This window comes from Nycticebus coucang, chromosome 20, assembly GCF_027406575.1.
Source record: "Nycticebus coucang isolate mNycCou1 chromosome 20, mNycCou1.pri, whole genome shotgun sequence".
NCBI lineage: Eukaryota > Metazoa > Chordata > Mammalia > Primates > Lorisidae > Nycticebus > Nycticebus coucang.
The window spans coordinates 48,134,283-48,157,021 of record NC_069799.1 but is presented as its reverse complement, the minus strand read 5'-3'; the positions used below and the strand labels follow the sequence as shown (position 1 = coordinate 48,157,021).

The window sequence follows — 22,739 nt, the reverse complement described above, 5'->3', positions numbered from 1 at the left end:
TGGGTTGCTTAAGTGATGAAACTTTATTTCTCACAGTTCTAGAAGCTGGAAGTCCAAGATCAAGATTGTTGGCTGGTTTCCTATCGCCTTCTGAGGCTTCTCTCCTTGGTTAGTAGACGGTCGTCTTCTTGCTCTGTCTTCACGTGGCCCTTCCTCTGTACACCCACATCCTTCATACCTCTTCCTCTTCTTGTAAAAATACCTGTCATATGGAATTAGAGACCCAATCTAATGACCTTATTGTAATTTACCTATTTTTTTTTTTTTTTGTAGAGACAGAGTCTCACTTTACTGCCCTCGGTAGAGTGTCGTGGCGTCAACACGGCTCACAGCAACCTCCAGCTCTTGGGCTTATGTGATTCTCTTGCCTCAGCCTCCAGAGCAGCTGGGACTACAGGCGGCCGCCACAACACCCGGCTATTTTTTTGTTGCAGTTCGGCCGGGGCTGGGTTTGAACCCACCACCCTCGGTATATGGGGCTGGCGCCCTACTCACTGAGCCACAGGCGCCACCCATAATTTACCTTTTTAAAGGTGCTGTGGGTTAGGGCTTGAACGAATTGAATTTGGGGGGACCCAGTGCAGTCCATAGCAGGACTGACACTCTAGAATTCTATAACACTCAATTATTTCCTCTTTGCTTTTTTTTTTTTTTTTTTTTGGCTGGGGCTGGGTTTGAACCCACCACCTCTGGCATATGGGACTGGCGCGCTACTCCTTGAGCCACAGGCTCTGCCTTTTTTTTTTTTTTTTTTGAGACAGAGTCTCACTTTGTCACCCTGGGTAGACGGTCCTGGTGTCATAACTCACAGCAACCTCAAACTCTTGGGCTCAAGCGATCCTCTTGCCTCAGCCTCCTGAGTAGCTGGGACTACAGGTGTCCACCACAATGTCTAGTTATTTTTACAGACCAGCTCAGGCTGGCTCAAACTCATGAGTTCAAGCAATCTGCCCGCCTTGGCCTCCCAGAGTGCTAGGATTATGGGCGAGACCCACCACATCTGGCCTCTTTGCTTCTTTTTGAGTTGACATTAACATCCAGGAATCCCCCAGAAAGAGAAGGAAGATGAATGGAGCACGCTGATCTGTTTAGCAAAGCCACTCAAGACAAGAAGATTTAAGGAGACAGATAAATTATAACCCCTCTTTCAAATTTTATTATAATTGATGGTAGAAGGCCTTTTATGCACAGTCCTGATGTTTCTAACAGCAAAGACACACAGACCAGGGCGGTAACTGTGGCTCAGTGAATAGGGCGCTGGCCCTATACACTGAGGGTGGTGGGTTCAAACTCAGCCCCCCGCCAAACTGCAACAAAAAAATAGCCAGGTGTTGTGGTGGGCACCTGTAATCCCAGCTGCTCGGGAAGCTGAGGCAAGACATCTCCTAAGCCCAAGAGCTGGAGCTGGCTGTGAGCTGTGATGCCACAGCACTTTACTGAGGGCAACAAAGTGAGACTCTGTCTCTAAAAAAAAGAAAAAGAAGGGCAGCGCCTGTGGCTCAGTCGGTAAGGTGCCAGCCCCATATACTGAGGGTGGCGGGTTCAAACCCGGCCCCAGCTGAACTGCAACCAAAAAAAATAGCTGGGCATTGTGGTGGGCGCCTGTAGTCCCAGCTACTCAGGAGGCTGAGGCAAGAGAATCGCTTAAGCCCAGGAGTTGGAGGTTGCTGTGAGCTGTGTGATGTCACGGCACTCTAGAGGGCCATAAAGTGAGACTCTGTCTCTACAAAAAAAAAAAAGAAGAAGAAAAAGAAAAAGACACACAGACCAGCTTTTAAGTAGATCTGATTATTAATTTAACATAGAGGAAAATATGTATATATATATACTTATTTTATTTTATTTTATTTTATTTTATTTTTGCAGTTTTTGGCCGGGGCTGGGCTTGAACCTACCACCTCCGGCATATGGGGCCGGTGCCTACTCCTTTGAGCCACAGGTGCTGCCCAGGAAAATATATTTTTTAGATCTTAAGCAAAACCACTACAGAATGCCATGGTTATTTTACTGTGGAGCAAGTTTTATCATGAAATAATTAAAAGTGAGCAACGTCTAAAAATGCAAGGTCCCTGGGTGGGGTCGTAGGAGAAAAATAAAGCCTTTCAGTGAAATTTCATGTTTTTTTCTTCCTTTCTGGAAGCTGCAGTAGTTGCAGTATGGTTGGATGAGTTACTCTCTTGTTAATTTTAGAAGCTGCTGAATCAACGTATCCTCCTCCATCTCTCTTTCTCAACTTCAGTAAGATACTGTGAGCATTTGTAACAATCAGAGCAGTTTCTGGAGCAGTTAACCTGGTCAGCAATAACAAATATCTTATTCTCTGAACATAGTGGTGAACTGGGGCCTGGTGATGCTGATGCCTTCCCTGAATTTTGTCCCTCTTAACCTTCCCAAAGGTTTTATAAATCTCTTATTGTTAAAAAATATCTAGTATGAACCAGGCGCAGTGGATCACACCTATAATCCTAGCACTCTAGGAGGCCAAGGTGGGTGAATTGCTTGAACTCAGGAGTTCAAGACCAGCCTGAGGAAGAGTGCGACCACGTCTCTAAAAACAAACAAAAAAAAAAGCCAGTTGTGGCAGAACCTGTAGTCCCAGCTACTTGGGAGCCTGAGGCAAGAGAATCGCTTAAGCCCAAAGAGTTTGAGGTTGCTGTGAGCTGTGATGTCACAGCATTCTACCTAGGGCAATATAGTTGAGTCTCTATCTCAAAAAAAAAAAAAAAAAAAAATATATATATATATATGTGTGTGTTTTCCTTTTTCCTACTCCATCAGATGTGATTTAATCTTTTCCTTTTTTTTTTTTTTTGAGACAGAGTCTCACTTTGTCACCTTTGGTAGAGTGCTGTGGCGTCATAGCTCACAGCAAACTCAAACTCTTGGGCTTAAGAGATCCTCTTGCCTCATCCTCCTACTTAGCTGGGGCTATAGGCACACCCCATAATGTCTGGCTCATTTTCCTGTTTTTATTTATTTATTTATTTATTTATTTTTTGTTGCAGTTTGGCCGGGGCTGGGTTTGAACCCACCACCCTCAGCATATGGGGCCGGCACCCCACTCACTGAGCCACAGGCACCACCCCATCCTGTTTTTATTTTTTTGTTTGTTTTTGAGACAGAATCTCACTCAGTTGCTCTAGGGTAGAGTGCAGTGCCATCATAGCTCACAGCAACTTCAAAGTCTTCGGCTCACATAATCCTCTTATCTCAGCCTCCCAAGTAGCTGGGACTATAGGAGCCTGCCACAACACAGGGTTAGTTTTTCTACTAGGAGAAACTAGTTTTTCTCTTGCTCAGGCTGGTCTCCAACTCATGAGCTCAGGCAATCCACTGCCTTGGCCTCCCAGAGAACTAGGATTTACAGGGTAAGCAACCCTGTCAGGCCTAATTTTTCTATTTTCAGTAAGGATACTAACTTAAACTCCTGAGCTCAAGCAAGCGATCCACCCGCCTCAGCCTACCAGAGTGCTAGGATTACAGGATTGAGCCACCTCGCCCAGCCTAATCTATTTTTTTTTACCTCCTTAATTCTGATGCACCAGTTTGCTCTGGAGAGAAAGTAGACTGTACGTCAAGAATGGAAAAGAGTCAATTTTTGTATTTTACATGGCAAAATAGGATTTAAAAACCCATAGTGAGAAAACAGTCCGGGAAGCCAGACTTTATTGTAAGAAAAAAATTGCAGAATTTTTTTTTTTTTTGTGGTTTTTTGGCCGGGGGTGGGTTTGAAGCCGCCACCTCCGGCATATGGGACCGGCGCCCTACTCCTTGAGCCACAGGTGCCGCCCAGAATTGCAGAATTTTAAAACTGTTAAAAGCGGCGGCGCCTGTGGCTCAGTGAGTAGGGCGCCGGCCCCATATGCCCAGGGTGGCGGGTTCAAACCCAGCCCCGGCCAAACTGCAACCAAAAAATAGCCGGGCGTTGTGGCGGGCGCCTGTAGTCCCAGCTGCTCGGGAGGCTGAGGCAAGAGAATCGCGTAAGCCCAAGAGTTAAGAGGTTGCTGTGAGCCGTGTGACGCCACGGCACTCTACCCGAGGGCGGTACGGTGAGACTCTGTCTGTACAAAAAAAAAAAAAACTGTTAAAAGCAGAACTTTGATGTTGGAAAATTGAATTTTATAGTAAGTATACTAGCTTGAGTTAATTTCTGTAACTTCCAACTAAAGAAATACTAAGTTCTCGGGTGGCGCCTGTGGCTCAAGGAGTAGGGCGCCAGCCCCCTATACCTGGGGTGGCGGATTCAAGCCCAGCCCCGGCCAAAACTGCAAAGAAAAAAAAAGAAAGAAAGAAAAAGAAATACTAACTTCTCTATATGGTATGTATAGAGAAGACACAAGTCAAAAAGGAATTAGAGAGCAATTCTAAAACTCAGGGAAAGACAAGGAAGAGAAGAAAAACAGCAGACTTGAGTGTTTAATTTCACGACCTAGGAAGAAACATCCCTAAGTCTGGGGGACTCCCATCCACTGTTGCTTTCTCCTGACTTCTCAGGGCATAAATAAGACATCAAAAGCCTCTTAGGGCTCGGCTAAGACACAGCACAGTGGTTAGGGCACCAGCCACATACACCGAGGCTGGCGGGTTCAAACCCAGTCTGGGCCAGCTAAGCAACAATGACAACTGCAATAGAAAAATAGCCGGATGTTGTGGTGGGCGCCTGTAGTCCCAGCTACCTGGGAGGCTAAGGCAAGAGAATCGCTTAAGCCCAAGAGTTTGAGGATGCTGGGTGGCGCCTGTGGCTCAAGGAGTAGGGCGCTGGTCCCATATGCCAGAGGTGGCAGATTCAAGCCTAGCCCCAGCCAAAAAAAAAAAACACACACACACAAGAGTTTGAGGATGCTGTGAGCTGTGACACTACGGCCCTCTACCAACGGTGACATAGTGAGACTCTGTCTCAACCAAAAAAAAAGCCTCATAGGAAACACTCTTCATTCAGCAAAGGCCAAAGCAAAGTGATTGCACCCAAGTGCTAGTTTAGAAAAATGATTTGAGGAAGGTCAGGCATAGTGGCTCACACCTGTAATCCTAGCACTCTGGGAGGCTGAGGCAGGTGGATTGCTTGAACTCAGGAGTTCGAGACCAGCTTGAGAAAAAGTGAAACTCTGTCTCTGCTAAAAATAGAGACAGATGTAGAGGCAGGCACCTATGTTCTCAACCGCTCAGAAAGATGAGGGAGGAGGATTATTCAAACCCCAGATAGAGGTTTCTGTGAGCTATGACACTATGGCACTTTACCCAGGGCAATAGAGTGAAACTCTGTCTCAGAAAATAAAATAAAATACTAAAACTCCTATAGTCTCAGCTACTTGAGACTCCTTGGGAGGCTGAGGTAAGGGGATCTCTTGATCCCAAGAGGTTGAAGTTCCTGTGAGCTACGACACCACAGCACTCTATCCAGAGCATACAGACTCAGTCTTAATATTATTACTAATATTACTAATATTAGTAATATTACTCAGGCAAATATATATATATATATATTTGAGGAGGTTTCTAGGCAAATGGCCCAAGGTTACTGCCTACATTCCCTCATGTAGAGCTTTATAAGAAATCAAAAGTTCAGGCCGGGCACAGTGGTTCACGCCTGTAATGCTAGAACTCTGGGATGCCTAGGCGGGTGGACTGCTTGGTATCAGCCTGAGTAAGAGCAAAACCATGTCTCTAAAGATATCCACGAGTGGTGGTGGGCGCCCGTAGTCCCAGCTACTCTGGAGGCTGAGGCTGGCAGATTGCTTGAACTCAGGAGTTTGAGGTTGCTGGGAGCTATGACAGCACTCTACTCAGCATGACAGAGTGACTCTATGTCAAATAAGAAAGAAATCAAAAGTTCACACAAACCTCAGTGAGGCATGTAGAAATACTGAGAGAACTGAAATTCCAAAGGAAGCCTGGGGTCAGAATATAACAGGTTCACATTACAAGGACTGTACAACCAGAGACCAAGGCAGGACCAGGAACCACAGAATGTAGCACTGACGCTGACATAATGCCTACTTGGAAAGCAAATCACGTGGACAAGGCACATGTCTGTGGCCTCCACAACTGATGTGAAGGCCCAGAACAGTCAAGCCACATTGCACTCTAGTCTTTTTCTTGACACAGCAGATGGCACAAGAACAAAAGTTTCTCTCAGCCTCCTTTGAGGATGCAGGAAGTTTCCCTTGAACCAATACCATTTGGGGAGGTCTAGGAGGGGAAGCAGCTTCAAAGTAGAAAGGCAGCCTGGTAGAACTTTAGACTTTGAATAGATCGTCTACCAAAAAGAAATTGGCATGGACTGAAAAAGACCGTGTTTAAATAAGAGAACACTGACTTTTCGCAGGCAATTATAAAATTCTTTCTTGTACTCTCACCTAGACTGGGGCTTGCAAACAATGTAATTTTTTTTCCATCTGAAACATAGTTTACGGGTTTTGACCTTACTGCATATGGAGAGAGAAAGGATTATTATTCCTTTAGGAAAGCTGTATATTATAATGATTCAGCCAGGTGCAGTGGCTCACACCTATAATTTTAGCACTTTGGGAGGCCAAAGTAGTAGGACTGCTTGAGGCCAGGATTTTGAGACCAGGTTGAGCAAGAGCAAGACTTCATCTCTATAAAAACAAATAGAAATATTAGTCAGGCATGGCGGCACACGCCTGTAATCCCAGCTACTGGGCAGGCTGAGGCAAGAAGATCCCTTGAGCCCACAGATTTGAGATTGCAGCAAGCTGTGATGACACCACTATATTCCAGCCTGGGTGACATAGGGAAACTCTTTCTCTAAAAAGTAATAATAAACATATTTGTAAAGATTAAACTGTAATCCTAAAACTTATTTTCATATAAGTACTGCGGGCTAACCGATTGCGCCACTGGAGCTCCGCATGCCAATATTTTCAAAAGCAAATCTCTAACCATGATAATAAAATCAATAAAAATTAATAGAATGGGGCGGCGCCTGTGGCTCAGTCGGTAAGGCGCCGGCCCCATATACCGAGGGTGGCGGGTTCAAACCCGGCCCCGGCCAAACTGCAACCAAAAAATAGCCGGGCGTTGTGGCGGGTGCCTGTGGTCCCAGCTACTCGGGAGGCTGAGGCAAGAGAATCGCTTAAGCCCAGGAGTTGGAGGTTGCTGTGAGCTGTGTGAGGCCACGGCACTCTACCTGAGGGCGGTACAGTGAGACTCTGTCTCTACAAAAAAAAAAAAAAAAAAAAAAAAAATTAATAGAATGGGTCATGTCTCTCAAAAATAGAAACAAAATTAAAGTACATAACACATAAGGTTTTTTTTGTTTGTCACCCTGGATAGAGTGCTATGGTGTCACAGCTCACAGCATTTCTCTTGAGCTCAAGCAATTCTCTTGCCTCAGCCTCCCAAGTAGCTGGGACTACAGGCACCGCCACAATGCCTGGCTTTTTTTTTTTTTCCGTATAAAATGTGAAGTTTATTTGTTTGGGTTTATTTATTATGTTTATCTCAATTTATTTATTTATTTATTTATTTTTTTATTGTTGGGGATTCATTGAGGATACAATAAGCCAGGTTACACTGATTGCAATTGTTAGGTAAAGTCCCTCTTGCAATCATGTCTTGCCCCCCTAAAGTGTGACACACACCAAGGCCCCACCCACCTCCCTCCTTCCCTCTTTCTGTTTCCCAATGCCTGGCTTTTTTTAAAGAAGGAATCTTGTTCTTGCTCTTACTCAGCCTGGTCTTAAACTTCTGAGCTCAAGGCATCCTGGAGCCTTAGTCTCCCAAAGTGCTAGGATTACAGGTAGGAGCCCAGCCCCCATTATTTGTTATGGTATGTCAATGAATAGATGGGTCACAATTACATAGTCAGTCCTATGAGGAAGGATGTTTAAATTGTTTTCACTCTTTGTCTATCACCACAATACTGCAATAAATAGTTTTTATTTTACATAAGGAAATCTAGACCTATGTGTTATTAAAACATATTTAAATGTTTCTGTAATTAAAATGGCTTGGTAATAGCATATAAGTAAATAAAGAGATAAGAGGAAAAGAAAAGAAAGCATAGAAACAGGCTCCCAAATATATGGGAACTAGTGTTTTTTTTATTGAGGGCAATTCCATTTACTTTGTTTGGAACACACTGGCTTATTGTAGGCAAGAAAAACATTCAGTCTCTGAAGAAAAACAGTTCAACCTTTTAGTTATGAGTAATCCCTGCCAGAACATAGTTTACTGAATTTGGCTTTATTGAAGCAAACATAAAGTCCTGAATTATCAAAAAAATTCAATTTACATTGCAAAATTAATTTTTATGCATTAGGATTTCTCCATTTTCCCACTTTTTCCAGACTTTATAAAGGCATATAACTCTATTAAAGCTGACTCTTGCAATTATGGCAAAATATATATAATGTAAATTTTACCATTTTCTTGTTTTGTTTTGTTTTTTCCTTTCTTTTTTAGGGGAGAGAGGAGAAGCATAGAGCACTCCCTCTCAACTCTTCTCTTAAATTTACCATTTTAACCTTTCTTTTTTTGAGACAGAGTCTCATTCTGTTGCCCTGGGTAGAGTGCCATGGTGTCATAGCTCACAGCAACCTCAAACTCTTGGGCTCAAGAGATCCTCTTGCCTCCTGAGTAGTTGGGACTCAGGTGCCTGCCACAAGGCCCAGCAAATTTTCCTATTTTTAGTAGAAACAGGGTCTTACTCTTGCTCAGGCTGGCATTTTAACCATTTTCAGTATGTATTTCAGGAGCATAGAGCATATTCACATTGTTACCCAACCATCACCACGATCGACCTCCAGAACTGTTGCATCTTCCCAAAGTGAAATTCAGTACTCCCCTTAAAAAACAACTTTCCATTCTCTTCTCCCTTCAATCCCTGGAAAGCACCATTCTACTTTCTGTCCCTATTAATTTGACTACCTCTTATAAGTGTAATCATGCTCTTGCGACTGGCTGATTTCACTTTGCATAAATTCTTCAAGGTTCACTAATGTAGCATGTCAGAATTTTCTTCCTTTGCAAGGCTTAATAACGTTCCATTGTATGCTATCCCAGATTTTGTTTATCCATTTATCCGCTAGTGAACAAGTGAGTTAATTCCGCCTTTTGGTTGTTGTCAAGAATGCTGCCATGGGCTCAGTGCCTATAGCACAGTGGTTACAGCGCCAGCCACATACACCAAGGCTGGCAGGTTCGAAACCAGCCCAGGCCAGCAAAACAACAATGACAACTGCAACAAAAAATAGCCGGCAGGGTTGTGACAAGCACCTGTAGTCCCAGCTACTTGGGAGGTTGAGGCAACAGAATCACTTAAGCCAGAGTTGGAGGTTGCTGTGAGCTGTGACACCATGGTCCTCTACCAAGGGCAACACAGTGAGACTCTGTCTCAAAAAAATAAAAAATAAAAAAAACGCTGCTATGAACATGGCTGTATAAATATGTTTTGAATCCCTACTTTCAATTCTGTTGGCCATATGCCCAGAAGTGAAATTACAGAATCATATGGCAATTCTATTTTAAGCCTAAGAAACATAATGAGACCCCATCTCTACAAAGAAGTAGAAAAATAGAAAAATTAGCCAGGCATGGTGGCAAGCATTCTTAGTCCTAGCTACTTGAGAGGCTGAGGCCTAAGAGTTTGAGGTTACAGTGAGCTATGAGGATACCACTACATTCCAGTCTCTCAAAAGAAACAAACAAATACACAATATTCTATTTTAATTTTTTTCAGACAGAGTTTCACTTTGTTGCCCTAAGTAGAATGCTGTGAAGTCACAGCTCACAGCAACCTCACAACTCTTGCCTCAAGGGATCCCCTTGCCTCAGCCTCCCAAGTAGCTGGGACTACAGGTGCTCACCACAATGTCGGGCTACTTTTAGAGATAGGGCCTCGCTCTAGCTCAGGTTAGTCTCCAACTCCTGAGTTCAGGCAATCCACTTGCCTCAGCCTCCCAGAGCACTAGAATTACAGTTGTGGGCCACTACACCTGTCCCTATTTAAATTTCTTTTCTTTCAGTTTTTGGCCAGGGCCAGGTTTGAACCCACCACCCCTGGTATATGGGGCTGGCGCCCTTCTCCTTGAGCCACAGGCGCTGCCCCATAAACTCCATTTTAAAAACCCATTGTTGTGGGCGGCGCCTGTGGCTCAATGGGTAGGGCGCTGGCCCCATATTCCGAGGATGGCGAGTTCAAACCTGACCCTGGCCAAACTGCAACAAAAAATAGCCAGGTGTTGGGTGGCACCTGTGGCTCAAAGGAGTAGGGTGCCAGCCACATATACCAGAGGTGGCAGGTTCAAATCCAGCCCCAGCCAAAAAAAGAAAAATGAAAAAAAAAAAAATAGCCAGGCATTGTGGCAGGCACCTGTAATCCCAGCTACTCGGGAGGGTGAGGCAAGAGAATCGCCAAAGCCCAGGAGTTGGAGGTTGCTGTGAGCTGTGACACCACGGCACTCTACCAAGGACCACAAAGTGAAACTCTATCTCTAAAAAACAAAAAACAAAACACACCATTGTTGTATTGTGGGAATTAGGATTTTTATTTAGTTAGTTAATTAATTAGTTTTAGAGAGAGGGTCTCACACTTGCTCAGGATGGTCTTGAACTCCTGAGCTCAAGGAGAGGGTCCTCTGCTCTTAGCCTTCTAGAGTCCTAGAATTACAGGCATGAGCCCCAGATCCTGCTCCAATTAGGATTTTTAAGATGGCATTTCACATCAGTGGAAAAAAGAAAAGCAACGTGGGACAATGGGACAACAACCTATAAAGAAATTTAAAAATCATTACATTTACATATTTACATTTTATTTTATTTTATTATTATTATTTTTTTTTTTGTAGAGACACAGTTTCACTTTATGGCCCTAGGTAGAGTGCCGTGGCATCACACAGCTCACAGCAACCTCCAACTCCTGGGCTTAAGCGATTCTCTTGCCTCAGCCTCCTGAGTAGCTGGGACTACAGGTGCCTGCCACAATGCCTGGCTATTTTTTTGTTGCAGTTCGGCTGGGGCCGGGTTTGAACCCGCCACCCTCGGTATATGGGGCCAGCGCCTTACCGACTGAGCCACAGGCGCCGCCCTATTTACATTTTAAAAGGAAATAAAATATTCAGATAAAAATAAGGCCTTTCATCCACCATAATGAGTCCCTCTATCCACCAAGGCAACCATTTGTATAAATCTAGCGTTTATCGAGAAACAATTTTATGTATTAACGTTGTATAAGTAAAGAATTTATACAAATCATAAATTGATTTTTTTCACTTAACATTTTATTCTTTTTTTTTGTAGAGACAGAGTTTCACTTTATGGCCCTCGGTAGAGTGCCGTGGCATCACACAGCTCACGGCAACCTCCAACTCCTGGGCTTAAGCGATTCTCTTGCTTCAGCCTCCCCAGTAGCTGGGACTACAGGTGCTTCCCACAACGCCCGGCTATTTTTTTGTTACAGTTCGGCCGGAGTCGGGTTTGAACCCGCCACCCTCAGTATATGGGGCCGGCGCCTTACCAACTGAGCCACAGGTGCCGCCCTTAACATTTTAGTCTTCAGACTCATGTATTAGCTCAGCACCTATAGCACAGTGGTTGTGGTGCCAGCCACATGCACCGAGGCTGGCGGGTTTGATACGGGCCCTGGGCCAGCTAAACAGCAATGACAACTGCAACAAGAAAATACCTGGGCGTTGTGGCGGGTGCTTGTAGGCCCAGCTACTTGGGAAGCTGAGGCAAGAGAATCACTTAAAACTGAGAGTTTGAGGTTGCTGTGAATTGTGATGCCACGGCACTCTACCAAGAGCGGCATAGTAAAAGACTCTGTCTCAAAAAAAAAAAAGACTCGTATATCTAGTACAGATCATTACTTTGAATTGCTGTATAGTATTTCATTATTCAGGATATTCTACATTTTATTTATCCATTCTCCTTTTGAAAACATTTTGGTTGTTTCAAACTGTTTACTATTACAAAATAGTTGGCCAGGAGCAGTGGCTCACGCCTATAATCCTAGCACTCTGGGAGGCTGATGTGGTTTGATTGCTTGAGCTCAGCATTTGGAGACCAGCCTGAACAACAGTGAAACCCTGTCTCTTCTAAAAATAGAAAAACTAGCTGGATATCATGGCTGGTGCCTGTAATACTAGCTACTTGGGAGGCTGAGGCAAGAGAATCTATTGATACCAGGAATTTGAGGTTGCTATGAGGTATGACACCAGGGTACTCCATTGAGGGGGACAAAGTGAGACTCTGTCTCCAAAACAAACAAAAAATAAGAAAAAGCAGGTCTCTAATAACCATCCTTATATTTGTTTCTTTGCACATAGCTGATATTTGTCTAGGATATATGCAATAAAAGGAAATTATTTCATTACTAGGTATGTGTATTTTTATTTTTACTAGAAAATGCAAACTTGATCTCAAGTATTTTTTTTTTTTTTGAGACAGAGTCTCACTTTGTTGCCCTTGGTAGAGTGCTATGATGTCACAGCTCCTAGCAACCTCCAACTCTTGGGTTAGGCAATCCTCCTGCCTCAGCCTCCCGAGTAGCTGGGATTACAGGTGCCTGCCACAACGCCTGGCTATTTTTTGTTGCAGTTTGGCCAGGGCTGGGTTTGAACCCACCACCCTCAATATATGGGGCCAGCACCCTACCCACTGAGCCACAGGCACTGCCCTATCTCAAGTATTTTCCATCTATTTACATTCTCATTAGGAGTATAAAAGTTCCATATGTTCATATTCTCACTAGCATTTGGTATTGTCAGACTAAATCTATCTATAGGACTGATGGATAATAAATGCTATTTCAAGTCTTTTTTTTTTTTTTTGTAGAGACAGAGTCTCACTTTATGGCCCTCGGTAGAGTGCCGTGGCCTCACACAGCTTACAGCAATCTCCAACTCCTGGGCTTAAGTGATTCTCCTGCCTCAGCCTCCCGAGTAGCTGGGACTACAGGCGCCCGCCACAACGCCCGGCTATTTTTTGGTTGCAGTTTGGCCGGGGCCGGGTTTGAACCCGCCACCCTCGGTATATGGGGCCTGCGCCCTACCGACTGAGCCACAGGCGCCGCCCGCTATTTCAAGTCTTGGTGTGGTGGCTCATGCTTATAACCCTAGCACTTGGGGAGGCTGAGGTGGGTGGATTGTCCTGAGCTCACAGGTTCAAGACCAGCCTTAGCAAGAGTGAGACCATGTCTCTAAAACTAGCTGGGCTTTGTGGCGGGTACCTGTAGTCTCAGCTACTTGGGAGGTTGAGGCAAGAGAATCACTTGAGCTGAAGAGTTTGAGGTTGCTGTGAGCTATAATGCCACAGCACTCTACTGAGGGTGACAAAGTGAGACTCTGTCTCAAAAAAAAAAAAAGGTATTTTATTATGTTATTTTCCATTTTCCTAATTACTACTGACACTGGGTATTGTCTCATTAGTTTGCTGGCTACTTGTTTTTCCTCTTTTGTTACATGCCAATTCTTGTCCTTCATCCATTTTTCTGGTGAGTTTTTTGTCATTTCTTTGTAATTAATTGTGAGAGTGCCTTACTTCTCCTATACAAAAATCTTTTGTGTTACACGTTGTTTCACTCAGAAATTCTAATTTGCTTTAAGCAACAAAAAAAACTTACAGAAAGATAGGTATTTATGTTTTTCTTGGATCAGATTAAAACTAGAGCATACAAGGTAGTGAGTGCCACTGTTCAAGGATGCCAGCCTCCTCTTCTAATTTTGGCTTCCTTGGTATTGTCATTCTGGGGGCAAGATTGATGCTGCACCTCTATCCATTACAACAAGTTCTCAGAAAAAGAAGTGAGGGTAAAACAAAGGGCAAAAAAAGATTTGTCAGCCAAATCTTTACCTGTAAAAACTCTTTGCAGAAGCACTATCCAGCAACTTCCATCATACTCATAAACCAGAAAAGTATCACATGGCTACCTCTAGCTGTAACAAGGTCTAGGAATTTGAATTTTTAGCTTTTGTAACCTCCACAGAGATGAGTAAGGAAGAAGAGAATTGGATGTAAAGATGGTGTCCCTTCAGAGAAAACATTTTCTCTAAATCTGTAGCATGATTTTAACTTTGTGTAAGTATCTTCCTTCACACTAAAATTTTCAGTTGGGATGTAGTCAACCGTACTGTATTGTTATGGACTGAATGTTTTGGCGCCCACCCCCCAATTCATATTTTGAAACTCAGCCCCCCAGTGTAAGTATTTTGGTAGATGGGATCTTTGAGAGGTAATTATTACAGGTTAGATTAGGTCCTGAAGTTGAAACCTTCATGATGAGATTAGGGTCTTAATAAGAAGATGTGAACAGAGTGAGTTTCCTTTCTCTCCATGCTCATGCATTTGAAAATATAATGAGAAGGCAGCCATCAGCAAGCCAGGATGAAGGCCCTCACCAAGGATCCAACCATGCTGGCACCATGATGTTGGACTTCCCAGTCCCTAGAATTGGAGAAATGTCATTTGTTTAAGTCACTCAGTCCATGGCATTTTGTTATAGCTGCCTGCACTAATGCATGCACATTTTCCTTTGCAATTCTGTTTTGGAAATTTGTTAAATAAGCCTTTCCGTATCACTCAATCATAGCCACTATGCTGCACAACTTTGGGGGACCTGGTAATTGATTAATGTAGGTTACAACATGAAGAGTGTTTCCAGAATTGTGCAATGCAGCAGCTCTATTTTTTTCTCCTAATGATTTAAAAAATGTTTTTTACATATTAGACTCTTAATCCATGTAGAATTCATTTTGCGTATGTCTGAGGTATCTTACTAGCTTTGCTTTCCATATAGAATTGTCCCATTACTTTTTGTTAAAAGATCATCCTTTTCCCACTGATTTATTTTTCTCCACTAATTTGTACTGCCTGTCACATCCACGTTCTATATTCCATCCCATTAAATGAAATAGCTTTTCTTTAGCCAATGTCATACTGTTATTAATTATTAATGATTCATAGTTATGATATTTGGCAGGGACAATTCTTTGTGGCAGAGATGCTATTTGTTCACCAAGCTCAGTTTTCTTTTCTCCTGAAATTTAGCTGGACTATATTTCTCTGCCTTGCTTAAAGTTGGGCCAATGAAATGTTGATTTTTAGAGTCAGTTTATAAACTTTGTGAGTCCTGTAAAGATCTTAATTGGATAAAAAAAAAACAAAAAAAACAAAAAAGGATCTTAATTGTAGTTGTATTTATGGATTTATTTGGGAAGAAATGACATACTGCATAGTCATATAATTTGGGAAGAATTATAATACTAGATAAACTTGTCATAATATATCTCCATTTATTTGGGTCTTTTCTATTTGTTAATAGTATCTCATAAATTTTCTCCACAAAGATTTTAAATATCTTTTATTTGTTTCTAGTACTTTGAAATTTATTGCTATTGTTAATGTAATTTTTTTCTATTACATTTTCTAATTACTGCTGGTTTAAAGAATCATCATTTAATTTATTTTATATTCAACAGCTTTGCTAAACTCTTTCATTAGTTATAATTTTAGCTTCCCTAGAATTTTATTTTTTGAGACAGAGTTTAATGCTGTTGTCCAGGCTAGAGTGCTCTGGCGTCAGTCCAGCTCACGGTAACCTCAGATTCCTGGGCTCAAGCTATCTTCCTACCTTAGCCTTCCAAGTAGCTGGGACTTTAGGCCCTGCCATAACACCCGGCTAATTTTTTTTTTTCTATTTTTAGTAGAGATGGGGTCTTGCTCTTGATCAGGCTAGGCTGGAACTTCTAAGCTCAAGCAATCCTGCCTTGGCTTTCCAGCGTGCTAGGATTATAGGTGTGAGCCACTCTATGGTTTTCCCTTGGATTTTCTTTTTTTTTTTTTGTAGAGACAGAGTCTCACTGTACCACCCTCAGGTAGAGTGCCGTGGCATCACAGGGCTCACAGCAACCTCTAACTCTTGGGCTTACGCGATTCTCTTGCCTCTGCCTCCCGAGCAGCTGGGACTACAGGCGCCCGCCACAACGCCCAGACATTTTTTTTGTTGTTGCAGTTTGGCCGGGGCTGGGTTTGAACCTGCCACCCTCAGCATATGGGGCCGGCGCCCTACTCACTGAGCCACAGGCGCCACCCTTCCCTTGGATTTTCTATGTGTGCAATACATCATTTACAAGTAGTGAAATGTTTCCTTTTCTTCCTGCTTTTTATATCTCATTCTTTTTTTTTTTTTTCTTGTCTTGGTACGTTGGCTAAGCCTCTACCCTTTAAAAGTTTGTAGTTTTGCTCTTCATGTTTAACTCTTCACTCTATGTGGAGGTGATTTTTGTATTCCTTATTCCAGGAGGCAACTATAAATTTTGTATATTTATCTTAAATTCTTCACCTTCTTGAACTCTTTTTTTTTTATTCTTTTTTTTTTTTTTTTTGTAGAGACAGAGTCTCACTTTATGGCCCTCGGCAGAGTGCCGTGGCATCACACAGCTCACAGCAACCTCCAACTCCTGGGCTTAAGCGATTCTCTTGCCTCAGCCTCCCAAGTAGCTGGGACTACAGGCGCCCGCCACAACGCCCGGCTATTTTTTTGGTTGCAGTTTGGCCGGGGCCGGGTTTGAACCCACCACCCTCGGTATATGGGGCCGGCGCCCTACTCACTGAGCCACAGGCGCCGCCCCCTTCTTGAACTCTTAATCTTAACAGTTCAGTTCATTTATTTTTCTAGATAGACAATCTTAACATCTGATGATATAAATCGTCTCTTCCCTATATTTAATGCTTCATTTCTTTTCCTTGGTTTCACTGGATTGGTTATGGTTTTCTGAAGGACGGATGGTATCATAGACAACTGACAAATCTTAAATTTGTTTTTCCATAGCCAAATTTTATCATAGACTGGGTGACTTAAACAATAGTTTACTTCTCACAGTTCTAGAGACTAGGAAGTCCAAGATCAAAGTGTTGGCCAACTCAGTTTCTGTTGATACATCTATTTCTGGTTATAAACACAGCTTTTATAGAGACAGGGGGAACTCTGTTATCTATTCCTTTTCTTAAAAGGGCACCAGTATTATTAGATTAGGGTTCATCCTTATTATCTTATTTAACCATCACCACCTCCTTACAGTCCCTCTCTCCAGATTCAGTAATGCTGAGAATTAGGGTTTCAACATAGGAATTTTGGGAGAATATATTGTCCATACTGATTATTTTCAATTAACTGCTGAGGTTTTAATTTTTTTTATCTACATTAGTAGATTTTCTAGTTTACTTTCCTTAATTTCTGGGATGAACTTTATTTGGCTACAATTACAGTAACTGTTGTGAATTTAAATTGGGTCATTATTCTTTTTTTTTTTAATGTCTCAATACACAAATTTTAATAAGTAATGGGTCATTATTCTTTTTTTTTTTTTTTTTTTTGTGGTTTTTGGCCAGGGCTGGGTTTGAACCCACCACCTCTGGCATATGGGACCAGTGCCCTAGCCCTTTGAGCCACAGGCGCTGCCCAGTAATGGGTCATTATTCTTAACTAAGCTAGAACTACATCTCCTTGAATTCTCTTCCCTCTATAGTTCTAACTTGGGGTTATCCATAAGAATTTTTGGGAGATTTGGCAAGCAGAGGAGAGGCAGCCCAGAGGAGTACCAGGCATAGAGTAGTAGCTTGGCCCATAGCTTTTCCAAGTCCTAGGTCAGGGATATGTTACTATCTTACTATGATGTTCACTCATGTCATTTGAGTTTAGAGATGGTGAGGGATAATGCAAGATTCGATCTGTCTTCCTTGGTTCCAGTTTTGTCTTCACTTTTCCCTGCTTTATAACAATTCCTAACTAGTAAATGTGTTGATTTATAGCAACTTGAGGCCAATCCACAGACATAGAGGCAAAAGCCCTCTTCAAAAGCCCTCAATTCCCACAATTATATAAAGTCTAATCCACGTAATAGACCTCCGATAACATATTGATCACAGTTCCGTTTTCTTTTTTTTCCCAATAGCCTTTTATTTTTTATACCTATTATTCCATGAATCCACAGGAAATAGGTTCCAACAGCTCCAGGTCCTTTCCATTGGCTGTCACAAAGCGCACTATACCTATCATGCCATAAATTCATAGGGAATAAGTTCCAGCACCTTATGCCTCCTTTCACCTGGTTCTCTTGGTTCTCCTGTGTGCTATGCTGTATACCACTGTGCCATGAATTCATAGGGAATAGGTTCCAGGAGCTCAGGCTGTTTTCCATTGGATCTCACAAAGTGAGCTTCTCTGAGTGGAGCAGGCTGGCACTTCAGTTGAACCAGGAACCTTTCTCTTTAGCTCCCTTCTTTTTCTGTTCATTTTCCTTCATGCATTTCAGGAAGCTTTCTTGGCTCTTAGAGTGGTTCATGTGCTCAATACGAACATGAATCTTCTAGGTGAGAATATTGCCCTTAACTTCTTTGTTTACAACATTGCTAATAGCATTTTGGGTAACACTGTAGACTTTTCTAGTTTGCACTGGTAACATTTGTGGGGCATGCCTTTTTGAATAGTATCCATTCCCTTGATGTCTACAATATCATCTTTCTTTTCTTTTCTTTTTTTTTTTTTAATATTTTAACCAATCAGAGTAACTTTATTTTTTATTTTTTTGCAGTTTTTGGCCAGGGCTGGGTTTGAACCTGCCACCTCTGGCATATGGGGCCGGTGCCCTACCCCTTTGAGCCACAGGCATCGCCCTACAATATCATCTTTCTTGTAGATTGACATGTATGTGGCCAAAGGAACAACTCCATGTTTTCTAAAAGGCCAAGAAAACAGGTATGGGATTGCTTCTCCTTTTTCCCTGTGTGTTTGTGGAAGATGGTATCTCAGGTTGAAAGGTGTGATTCTGTTCTCTTGATCAAACCCCACCTGATGCAAAACTATATAGTTTTTTTTTTGTTTGTTTTTGTAGAGACAGAGTTTCACTTTATTGCCCTCGGTAGAGTGCCGTGGCCTCACACAGCTCACAGCAACCTCCAACTCCTGGGCTTAGGCGATTCTCCTGCCTCAGCCTCCTGAGTAGCTGGGACTACAGGCGCCCGCCACAACGCCCGGCTATTTTTTTGTTGCAGTTTGGCCGGGGCTGGGTTTGAACCTGCCACCCTCGGTATATGGGGCTGGCGCCCTGCTCACTGAGCCACAGGCGCCGCCCAAAACTATATAGTTTTTAGGGATTTATAAACAACACCCAACTCCTTTGCAGGATACATATGACCTTCAAGTCTACTTCAACCAGCTTTTCATCCTATGTCTTGTGCTACCTTCTTTTGTATTTATTGTCCTATTACATGAATGAACTTTGTGTTTATCACATGTGGTGTGTGCTCCTTTAGTTTTTATACCTCTCCCTAAAATGGCTTTCATCTCATCACTGCTTGTAAATACCATCACAGAAGAATCTACTCAAAAATGGTGACAGTGGTTGGGCACAGTGGCTCACACCTTTAATTGTAGCACTCTGGGAGGCCAAGGCAGGTGGATTGCTTGAGCTCAGCCATTTGAGACCAGCCTGAGCAAGAATAAGACCCCATCTCTACTAAAAATAGAAAAACTAGCTGGGCCTGGTGGCACAGGCCTGTAGGCACAGCTGCTCAGGAGGCTGAAGTAAGAGGATTGCTCAAGCCCAAGAGTTTGAGGTTGCTGTGAGCTATGACACCACGGCACTCTATCCAGGCTGACAGAGTGAGACTCGGCTCAAAAAAAAAAGTTGTGATATTTTCCCCATCTTCATTTTGTATATTTAATCACTCTTTCTTGTTCTTATGGCACTTAAAACATCAATGTAAATTTCAATTGAAGTATAATATACATAAAGAAAAATAAACACACACATGATATAGTAGTTCAATGGAATTTCACAAGGTATACAGACTCACGGGCAGTGCCTGTGGCTCAAAGGAGTAGGGCGCTGGTCCCATATACTAGAGGTGGTGGGTTCAAACCCAGCTCCAGCCCTGGCCAAAAACTGAAAAAAAAAAAAAAAAAAGGTATACAGACTCATGTAAGAGGCATCTAATTAAAAAAAAAAAAATAGAGCATTACTAGAATCTCAGAAATGGCCTTATCCCATTTCTAAACACTACATCTCCAGCCTCAATTCTAATGTAACATTTTGGTTATGCCTGTTTTGAACTTTACATAAATGGAATCGTATTATATGTTTTCTTTTGAATCTGGGTTATTTTTCTCATAGTTGAAGCAGTTTTGGTCTCATTGTTTCTCAATAGTCCATATTTATCTATTCTACTGGTGATAGTCACTGGGATGTTTTCAAGTTTGGGCTGTTACCAAATAGTGCTGTCATGAACACTTTTGTACATGTCTTTTAGTATACATTTTTTTTTTTGAGACAGAGTTTCACTTTGTTGCCCTCAGTAGAGTGCATGGCATCATAGCTCACAGCAACCTGAAGTTCTTGGGCTTAGGTGATTCTCTTGCCTCAGCCTCCTGAGTAGCTGGGACTACAGGCACCCGCCACCCTCAGGATATGAGGCCAGCGCCCTACTCACTGAACCACAGGCGTTGCCCTTAGTACACATTTTTATATAGCACTTTTTTTTTTTTGTAGAGACAGAGTCTCACTTTACTGCCCTCAGTAGAGTGCCGTGACGTCACACAGCTCACAGCAACCTCCAACTCCTGGGCTTAGGCGATTCTCTTGCCTCAGCCTCCCGAGTAGCTGGGACTACAGGCACCCGCCACAACGCCTGGCCATTTTTTGGTTGCAGTTCTGCCGGGGCCGGGTTTGAACCCGCCACCCTCGGTATGTAGGGCTGGCGCCTTACCGACTGAGCCACAGGCGCCGCCCATATAGCACTTTTTATATCTTCCACGTTTAACACTTCTGCACTGTTAATGATAATTATTATTTTAAATTGTCTGTTTACCACACTGTAAGTTCCTTGAGAGTATTTGTAACCTATTGCCAAGTATATCACTTAGTTTGTAAGGAAAAGAGCATCTAAAAGAATCCATTTTTAGTTATTTTAGTATTTTTTTCCTGGCTTGGTGCCTATAACTCAGTGGGTAAGGCGCTTGCCACATGCACCATGGCTGGCAGGTTGGAACCCAGCACAGGCCTGCCAAAGAACATTGACAACAACAAAAAAATAATGGCCGGGACTTGTGGCCAGTGCCTATAGTCCCAGCTACTTCGGAGGCTGAGACAAGAGAATTGCTTAAACCCAAGAATTAGAGGTTGCTGTGATGCCACAACACTCTACTCAGGGTGACACAGTGAGACTTTGTCTCAAAAAGAAAAAAATATATATATATATAAACATATATATATATATGTTTCTAAAACCCACAAATGTATTAGTTTAGCTTTTATGGTCATGTTAAAGAAGTGGGTCCATTTTTAATTAAAACATCTCCAAAAATATATGATCAAGAATGTTTCACATTAGGCACTGTACTGAAAATGCTAAAAGACATTGACTAGCCCTCAGGAGATGGCATATTTTAGGTAGACTTACAGGTTCACACAATTGGAAGACACCGTGGGAGCTGATTCACTCCATCACATCACAATATGTTCCAGCAGGAGTAACCATATCTAAACCAGCATAGGTGTATGAAAAAGATCCTTTTTAAATAGCTTACCAGAACAACCTTATTTCCTTTATCTTTATACTAGCCCCCTTACCTGAAAATCCATACCTAACTGGAAATCCACACAACCAGTGAATGGAAATTCAACAGGAATCACTGGCACAAATTTTTATTCATCATCACCTAAAGACAAACATACTCTGTTAGCTGATTCCATCAGCTTCACGAACAACTCACAAAGTGAAGTTCTAGATAATAAACACCCCAGATGTTTTTAAAATTATGCATGTCTAAGCGGATGAGTAACAGAAAGTATTTAATATATAGCAAGAAAAGAGTGGAGGAAGTAATATGTATTAAACACACAGTCTAGGTCAGATGAGGTGGCTAACACTGTAATCCCAGCACTCTGGGAGACTGAGGCGGGTGGATCGCTTAAGCTCTCTAGTTAGAGACCAGCCTGAGCAAGAGCAAGACTCCGTCTCTAAAAAATAAAATAGCCGGGCATTGTGGTGGGTCCTGTAGTCCCAGGTACTAAGGAAGCTGAGGCAAGAGGATCACTTAAGCCCAAGAGTTGGAGGTTGCTGTGAGCAATAACGCCACGGCGTTCAACCCCAGGACGATTGCGTGAGATTCTGTCTAAAAAAAAAAAATAATAATAATGAATAAATAAAAAGAAAAGAAAAGAATATACATACTCTTTCTAGTTTTGAGTAAATTGGAAACATTGTTAGTATATTCTTTTGGTGTGCTAGGAAAAGTCAAGATTTTTAAAGCAAGTCTTCTGGCTGGACTGACTCCTGGTTCTGCTACTTACTAAATAGTGGGACTCTGGACAAGCGAGTTAATGGGAGCCTCAATTTCCTCATTCGTAAACACCCTACCAATACTTGTCATATGCTTGGCAAATATCAGGCACTGAGGGAACTAACCGGCAGGCTTTAAATACCTGAACGGCACTCTGCATTCATACAAGACATCAAATTGAGTAGGCATCAGGAGCAAGAAATGAGAACTCAGTTCTCTGATCCAAGTCCAGTCACGCTAGGAAATCTCTCAAACACCACAAAGTATTCCTTTTACTGGAAGCGGATGTAGTATTCCAAAAAGCCCCAAAGTGCGACTCGGCAGGAAGCGGGGGATTTCCGACGTAGCGTCAGGACAGAGAAGCAGAACCGGAACTGGTGGCGGGAAGGCCGGGCGCCCGGGGGAGGTGTCCGGAAGCCCTGCGGAGTCGGAGGAC

The 22,739-nt window shown here is 42.6% G+C and overlaps 1 long non-coding RNA gene across 1 annotated transcript; it reads right to left on the bottom strand.

The window, feature by feature from the left end:
- Positions 1-8: 8 nt before the first annotated feature.
- Positions 9-22,644, bottom strand: LOC128572654 (uncharacterized). The gene is made up of 3 exons (XR_008376219.1): positions 22,446-22,644; positions 21,591-21,679; positions 9-202 (listed from the first exon to the last, which is right to left on the bottom strand). It is a non-coding gene; the product is annotated as an uncharacterized LOC128572654 (long non-coding RNA).
- Between the last annotated feature and the right edge of the window lie 95 nt (positions 22,645-22,739).